This window comes from Portunus trituberculatus, unplaced genomic scaffold, assembly GCF_017591435.1.
Source record: "Portunus trituberculatus isolate SZX2019 unplaced genomic scaffold, ASM1759143v1 PGA_scaffold_67__1_contigs__length_338168, whole genome shotgun sequence".
Classification (NCBI taxonomy): Eukaryota; Metazoa; Arthropoda; class Malacostraca; order Decapoda; family Portunidae; genus Portunus; species Portunus trituberculatus.
Window position 1 is genome coordinate 119134 of NW_025541708.1, and position 8367 is coordinate 127500.

The following is an 8367-nucleotide window of genomic DNA, read 5'->3' on the forward strand; positions in this document are numbered from 1 at the left end:
GGTCCCATGGTGTAATGGTTAGCACTTTGGACTCTGAATCCAACAATCCGAGTTCGAGTCTCGGTGGGACCTTAAAGGAATTTTACGAGGAAAAGTCGCCTTCGCAGGGTACATATCCCTGACAGGACAGGAGCATAGGGACGGCACCCTGGCATGAATGGACGTAGGTACGTACACGGCGTAACTTACAGGGATACATTGTGAAACTACATCCAATAACCTGCACAGGATTAGTGAATAAGAATCACATATCCTACAGTTTCTCCATAACAAAAAAAAAAAAAGAAAAGAAAAGAAATAAATAAAAAAGATAGTTATCCCTGGAACTCCCCCATATAAATTCACTATGAAAATTTTTAAGGGTAAGATGATTGTGGAAATTCCCAAGACTGGTTCTGTTAAAAATGTAGATTATTTTTCATCTCTCACTAGAATCATTTCCTCTGCTAAAAAGAAAAAAAAAAAAAAATAGAAATCTTGTTAATTTGGCACTAGAATCATAAAGACACCCATAAGGATCAGCGTTAGTTGAAATACAACCTTTTGGAAGTAGAGGAGGTAAGAGGTGTTTCAGAATATAGACCTAACATTAAAAAAGGCTCTAGTTGACGTGACACGGGATTCAAGGTGTTTTTATTGTTCTAGTGATAGATTAACAAGATTTCTGTAATATCAATAGGATATTAAACACCCTTCAAAATTCGACTCGGTTGTTTTTCTCAATGGTCACGGGAAGAGAGGAAAGCATTTCTGAGTACGAATCAATGGCTTTCTTTCTTAGAGATAATTTTCAAAGGGTACAGACATAAGAAAAAGTCGCATTCTAATTAATGTCTTCCTCATGAAATGGAGTTTAGCACGTACATATATAAGGTTTTGAGTATATGTTTAAAAAGTAGAAAAGTAGATAATATCATAAATTATATCAGACTATGTATGACAAAGAGTGAAAAAGGACTCGAGATAATGGATATATATGCTAGATTGCTTTAGTTTTATGAAAGAGATTGGTAGGAATTAGCTTACAGAATGGTGGATGAATAGAATAGATTTAGAGTTCATACGATCAGAGCGCCATGCATGACGCTAGGTAGTTTCATGAATACTTTGGATGATTATATGGTTAGGGAAGACAAATGGTGATAAAAAGATTGACAAGCGAAAACGAGACGTTCATGATTAATACAGCAGCTGCCCACTTTATGCTATTTCAGTCTCCTTCTTTATCTTATATGTTCAATCATGAAATGGATGAAAGGAATGCAAAGGGAAGAGATGGAGAAATGTAATTAATTTGGAGAACGTGAGGCACGACACGTTCTGAGTAAGTGACACTATTCATGATCAGTTTTACATTTTATGTGATAAAAGTTAATATTGGTAAGATTGAGCCGCTTCATTATATTATGAACGGAAATGAGGAGATTGGTTGTTGTGATAACATACCAAGTGGTTATCAAAATGGTGTGTGTGTGTGTGTGTGTGTGTGTGTGTGTGTGTGTGTGTGTGTGTGTGTGTGTGCGTAATTATGGAACTAAGAATATAATAATGATGATAATAGTATTAATAACACTAATAATAATGATAATAGTAATGATAATAATTATAACATTAAAAATAATAATAATAATAATAATAATAATAATAATAATAATAATAATAATAATAATGATAATAATGGTAGTAAAAATAATAACATTAAACAGTTTGTTAATGTTACACTATATATATATATATATATATATATATATATATATATATATATATATATATATATATATATATATATATATATATACACTCAAAACATACATTGGGCATGAGGGAGGCTTAACATTAGCCTTAAAAAAACTATATTACTTGTTAACGGCTCGCACCATGTTGCGAGCCACGCTGAGGCGGTATCGGTCAGTGTGTGATGCTTTCGTGGGGCATTATTTTATTTTGGTGTCGTTTAGCACCGACTGAGACCGGGCAAGGCGCGTCAAGGAAGAACAGGTAGACGTGGACGTACCATAAGCCCCCTCCAAAATTTTAAACTTCTTCAGGGATTCTCTGGTTATTAGCCTGCACACTTTCAAAGTGTTTAGGATGGCATCATAGTTAAAGGCAGGGCCAAGGACGACCTTGCACGCTCTTTTCTGTACACTCTTCATCTGTTGCTGTTGAATGTAGGTGAGAAAGGAGGACCACGCCCAGGAGGCATGCATGAGTTTTTTTGTGCCGCTGATTGGGTGAAGTCCTTCAGGCAACATCTTTCTCATAATACTGAATGTACGAGGAAGGAAAGTCCCGCCGTCAGTCTAGTTAGATTTCCTGTAGTAGACTTTTGGCCTTAGAGGTCAACATCTCCTTTATTCTACAGAAAAAGAGATAAGAAATGAGATACTGCTGAGAGATTACAGCTGGGCAGGGGTGACTCAAGAACTTAAACGCTGGGAGAAAATACACACGCCTTGTACACACATACACATAAACCTATGTCTTCATATCCTCACAAAATCTATGATGAATTAGCATTTTTGTTATTTCATGAAAAAAAAAAAAATGCATTATTGTCTGGAAATGGAAAAATGCTTTGCATCTTTACCATTAATTTTTATACTGGAACTTGAGAGTTCATCTCAGCCAAGGATTTAAGAATTCATAAGAGAGAAGCACAAATCTAAGATGAAATTTAAGAATTTTTGTTAATACTGCTCCAGAGTGATGATCTTGTTAATGACAACAGATAAAGAGGTTTCATTTGTCCAGATGTATGTGAATGAATAAAAAAAAAAAAGCTAATTAGGTAGTGAGAGGTGGATGTGGTTTTAATGATGCCAAACTATTTAATCATCCTAGAATCATCCTAGGTAGAGTTATTTGCAAAGGTTTGATAGAAAAGTTCAGCTTTAGAGATAGAAGTGAAGTTACTGGACACGTTTTTGGCCAGATGCCAGAAGTCTCGAGAGGAGTTTGAGTTTGAAAGATTTTGACATTTTCAATTTATGAAGGAATGTTTGGCGAGTAGAAGAACAGATTTGGCATGATTCCGGACAGAAATATAAAGTGCACGGGATTCAAGTGATGGAAGGATCAAGTACCTTTTGTGAGCACCCTCTCTATATATCATGCATGTAAAACACGAGAACATGCTGAGTTAAACCAAGGTTTAGAAAGTTTAGGCTAAGAAAAAGAATGAGGAATGTACTCTTCCATGCCATATACACAGAGAGAGATCTCTGACACAGAAACAGTAATTATTCCAGGGAAAATCAGCATAATTCCTCCTCAGCTCCCCCCAACTGGCAGAGGCAAAACGCCAGAGACACCTCCGCTTTGGAGGATCCTGAGGAGAGATTAGAGAAATAGGAGAAAATGCAGATATGAGGTTGTGATCGAGGAGCCCAACGTAGAATATTTGGTAACAGCATAAGCAGAAGGATTATGGGGAAGGAAAAGTCAAGAATATTGGCCGTATCTCCAAGACGGTCAGGAATACGAGTAGGGTGTTGCACCAATTGCTCTAGGTCATGTAGAGTAGCAAATTTGAAGGATAACTCAACAGGATTGTCAGTGAAGGGAGTGGAAAGCCAAAGTTGGTGATGAACATTGATATCTCTGGGAAAGGATAGAGAGACAGAATGTGCTCCACTTTGGAAGTTAAATAGTCAAAGAATTTACTGTACTCAAAGGTGTTAGGGGAGAGATAGACAGCACAGACAAATTTAGTTAAAGAGTGACTATTGAGTCGAAGCCAGATGGTGGTAAACTCGGAAGTTTCAAGAGCGTGGGAACGAGAGCAAGTTAACTAATTCGTTGCGCACATTAGACACAATATCCAACTTTGGAATGAAATGGAGCTGATTTACATTTGATGATATACCAGTCTTCCTTTCTCTCCCAGGCCCTCTCACTGATTCTGATTTGGGGAACATGTCTTTTAAACCCTTCATTATAAATATTCATAAATATATCCCACTTCCTTTGTACTTTATTTCCTGTATATAGTTGATTCCACTCAGCTTCTACAAAGTATTCCCTTAAGTTTGCGAAGTCTGCCTTCCCATAATTATATCTTCCATTTTTGTGAAGTTCGTTCTTATTTACTGCTAAGCTGCTGTCTAGGCTGAATTCAATTAACAGATGGTTACTTTTCCCTAGAGAGCACTGATACTTTATTTCTTCAATGACTTCAATCTCTTTCCTAAACAACAGGTCGAGCCTCAACGCCTCCTCATTTCCTGCAACTCTTGTAGTTTCCCTAATTCACTGTGTCATAGTGTTGATCATTATTAAGTTAAGTAGTGTATATCACCAACACTCTTCTCCTTGAGTGGTCCAGTTTTCCCATTTTAGGTTAAAATACCCTAAACTAGGGTAATTGGACCCTTCTTAGGGTAGTGTTTAGGGTAATGCATAAACTAGGGTAATTTTAGGGTAATCTGCTGTCCTATAGATAGGTGTGCTTGGAATGGTGCCAATCTGGTGGCAGGCTGGTTCTCTTTCATGTTCGATTCATGTACACAATCATCCCGTGACTTGTATCATCCCTTCACCCCCCAACCCCATCTCCTTTCTCCCCAGTCTCCACTCACCCGTCTACTACGCGTACACGTTTTGGACCTTCGGACGGTTAGATCACAGTTCACACACAGAGTCAGTCACTTGCGAGGACGAGTCCACACAGAGCAGCCGCAGTAGTGGCTGTAGTGTGTAACTGTGTGTGTGTTGGGGGGGGGGCAATATTTAAACTTATGTATGATAAGAGTGCATTAATCAACAATTAAAGGGCAACTTCGACAATCTAGGGTAAAACACTCGAATCTAGGGTAAAATTGACAAAAATTAGCGTAAGATTTCATCAACTCATGGAAGCACTGGTTACATTCCTGCTTTTTTTTTTAAACAATTACCCGTATCTCTCAACATTTCTTTATACTCTTCTTGATTCCATGCATTAGTTTTTTGGTAGGACATGCTATTGCAATATCTCCTTTTCCCTTTTCCTTTCCTTTTATCTTAATTTTGATTACTTCTGCAATACCTTCTCTCATCTTTACATTTTCCACTGCTATATTCTTCTTGGTCAGTAATATCACTCCTCCTCCTTTCTTAAAATTCCTATTCGCATTATAATTTCCATCACCAGTATTTATATTTTCTGCCTGCTCATAGTTTAGTCCTTATAGGCCCATCATATGATGTCTGGCTGCTTTATCTTAATGTAATTATTAACTTCATGTAACGTTGATATTATACCATTTATGTTTGCATGTACTACTGACCATTTACTGTTTCCACTTACATTACTCACTACTCTTATTCTTTCCTTGTCAGATACCACTTTCTCATCCTCTCGTCCTTGACCTTTCAGTAGAACTTCTCTTCCTCCGATATGTTGTCGTTTTTTTCCTTTGCCTCTCTTATAAGATCATTTATCTTATCACTTTCCTCCTTCATGTCCCATTTTATCCAAATTTTCTTGAATTGTTCTGTCTTGTCCAGCCTCCACTCATGCTGTATCACCTCTAATGCTGTAGATTGTGCTTTGAAATTTCAGTGGTCTTCCTTTTCCCTTTGTATATTTTCCTAGTCTGTGTGTGTGTGTGTGTGTGTGTGTGTGTGTGTGTGTGTGTGTGTGTGTGTGTGTGTGTGTGTGTTTCAGGATACCTGACTGGAAGGATGTGGCAATAATATACAAGGGAGTATAGTATCTATCTGGGCCGGTATTGACAAATATTCTTAACAATAGACGTTTGTCTCAGACGAAACTCTTAGTCTTAAAGTTATGTTTAGAGTTAGTTATAAGATTTGAGACAAGTCTGGAGGTGACTCAACGTTGTGAGTTACAAAGTTTAATTTAACAAAGATGGCCGACCGCCAAGGAGCCCAAGGCCGCCTACTCCTGATTTATCAACCTCGTGGGATAAGGATGTTCTAGATGATCTGAGTGACTCTGAACTGTTTGATATTGTTGACTACACTTGCAGGAGTGTTATTTGTGACAGACTTGTCAGAGGAGAGCTTGGAGAGCTGACAGTGTTATTAAACAATAGGGAATGCAGTTCTTTAGTAATTATTATACCTTGGGTCTTCCTGTGTCCTGTTATTGGCGTGTCTTATTTACTTTCTTAATAATAGAGTTCCATACAGCTTTTATGAGCCGTTGAATGGTGAGGCCATTCAGGCTACATGCATGTTCCTCACAATACTGATTGTAAGAGGGAGGAAAGTTTTGCCATAGGTCCAGCTGGGTTTTATTCCTAGCTGGTTGTATTAACCCTTCCGCCCTCACGAGTCATAATCCCCTTTATACCAAAGAAAGGATAGAAAGTGAGGCACTGCTAAGTGGGAGGAGCTGCTAGCTACATAGGCTCAAGGCCGTAAACTTGTAACAAAATACACACACCTTTTGCTTGATGGAATTTGCTTATACACAAATTTATGCGCTCATATTCTTACAGAATCTATGATAAATTATTATTTTTGATATTTCATTAGAAAAAGCGTACAAGGATTCCACTATTGTCTCGTAATTAAATATTACAAGATTTTACTGTTTTGGTCTTTCAATATTTCATACTAAGGCTTGAGAGTTTGCCTTAGGCCCGGTTCATACCAACGTCTTAACGTCTTCCGTCTCCGTTGTTTTTGTCCGTTTTCCCGTGTTTATGACGTCACAGGAGAAGCGGCGGATGGGATGGCCTCCGCTAGTCCGCTTGTAAACACAGCATCAAGATGTGGGGAGTGGTCACACATTAGAGGATGCACCAGGGCGAATGGGTGCAAATAATTATTGATCAGCTGCAGAGAATGTGAGGCAGACTTTTGTTGAATATTTCAACTCTCCACAGGGAAGTGTATCCTACCAATATGATGTAGTACACCGAGGGGAACTTCAGGGTGGAAGACTGGAATCACGTGGCTGGCTGTCGTTGTTGTTGTCGTCACAGACAGTGCTGCCTCTTCTCCATTCACAGGCGCATAATTTTAAATTGTCCTTTACAAATTCGCACCATATACATGTACAACATATTATATATCAATTACAATATTTCTGATTATCATTAATTATCTTGTGTTTCACACAAATTATCATAGCACTTTCATTCTTAGGAAACAGCGGATGCAACACCGAACAAGGAGAGATGGATTCAAGTTAACTCGTCTGCTAAACGGATTCCGCTGGAACGGAAGCGGAAAGAAGTGACCATTCCCCGGTTCATAGGCAAACGGAAGCGTATGACGTCACACTTGCCGCGGAGAACGGAAGACCGGGCCTTAGCACATCAAGACCAAGACCGAGACCTAAATTTAATTCTTAAGAGATTAACACAAGTATAAGAACTTTAAAAATAAAAAAAATATTAGTATTGCCCCAGGATTCCCTTCACATCGTGCTTATATAATTGTCACACCACTACACTAATTTTGCTGCTGCTGATAGTTACTTACCATTATCGAGGGCTGATAAGAAGATTGTGATAACTTTATCAACAGCAGCGGCAACATCATCAACAAAAGCAGCAGCAATAATAAAAGGAACATTAGCTGTCGTAGTAGTGATAGTAATTGAGGTGTTAGTAGTTGTGGTTGTTGCAGTAATGGTGGTAGAAACCACATGCTCCTCCATATACGCGTCTTCAGAATCCTACCCTCCCTTTCATCTATCTATCATTCCTCCGCAAACAGTGCACAGCTTTGCTACAATCATGGATGGGCTACTACTCCCTCTCTCACCACCACAACCTCTTCCTTGTCCCAAGTACCCAAGAAAATCCCTCAAAACCTCATGAATATGACATCCGTGTCGTGGTGGGAGGTGTTACCAAGTTATCCGCTCTGCATATACGCCAGGCGTCGGAATCCCGTGCGTTAGGCGGGGAAGCGAGCCGTACAACCCCGATTTATGTGGTCCTACTGACGACCCTGTGGTTTAGCCGCAGTGTCGGATAATCCGCGCCACGAGCAAACGTCCTCGGCGCTGACAGATACGCGATGACGCCAATTCTTTCCAGCTTCTCACAGTTTCCCCTATCATCTTTTTGGACAGATTATGACCCCAATTTACGGTTTTGTAGGTATTGCGACGAATATAGCACAGTGGTACACTGGAACACGTGTCCCTGGCGAGCAATAGGTAACACAAATATCCAGCACACAGTCGTACAGGGATCAGAACGCACCGCCTCTCCACAATGCCGTATATGGATCTGAGGGCCGCGCTCTGGTTGGTTCCCACCAAGGCTATAATCTGTGGCGTCACGGGCAGTACGGCGTAGGATTGGTTGCCTGCCACCACAATGGCTGATCATCCTTGAAAACAAGAAACACACGCACGCACTCACATGCACTCCTCGATGCGGGCGTCGGACCACTTGA

The 8367-nt window shown here is 39.4% G+C and overlaps 1 non-coding gene across 1 annotated transcript; it reads left to right on the forward strand.

The window, feature by feature from the left end:
* On the forward strand, positions 1-72 carry Trnaq-cug. Its single transcript has one exon. It is a non-coding gene; the product is annotated as a tRNA-Gln (tRNA).
* The last annotated feature ends 8295 nt before the right edge of the window (positions 73-8367 follow it).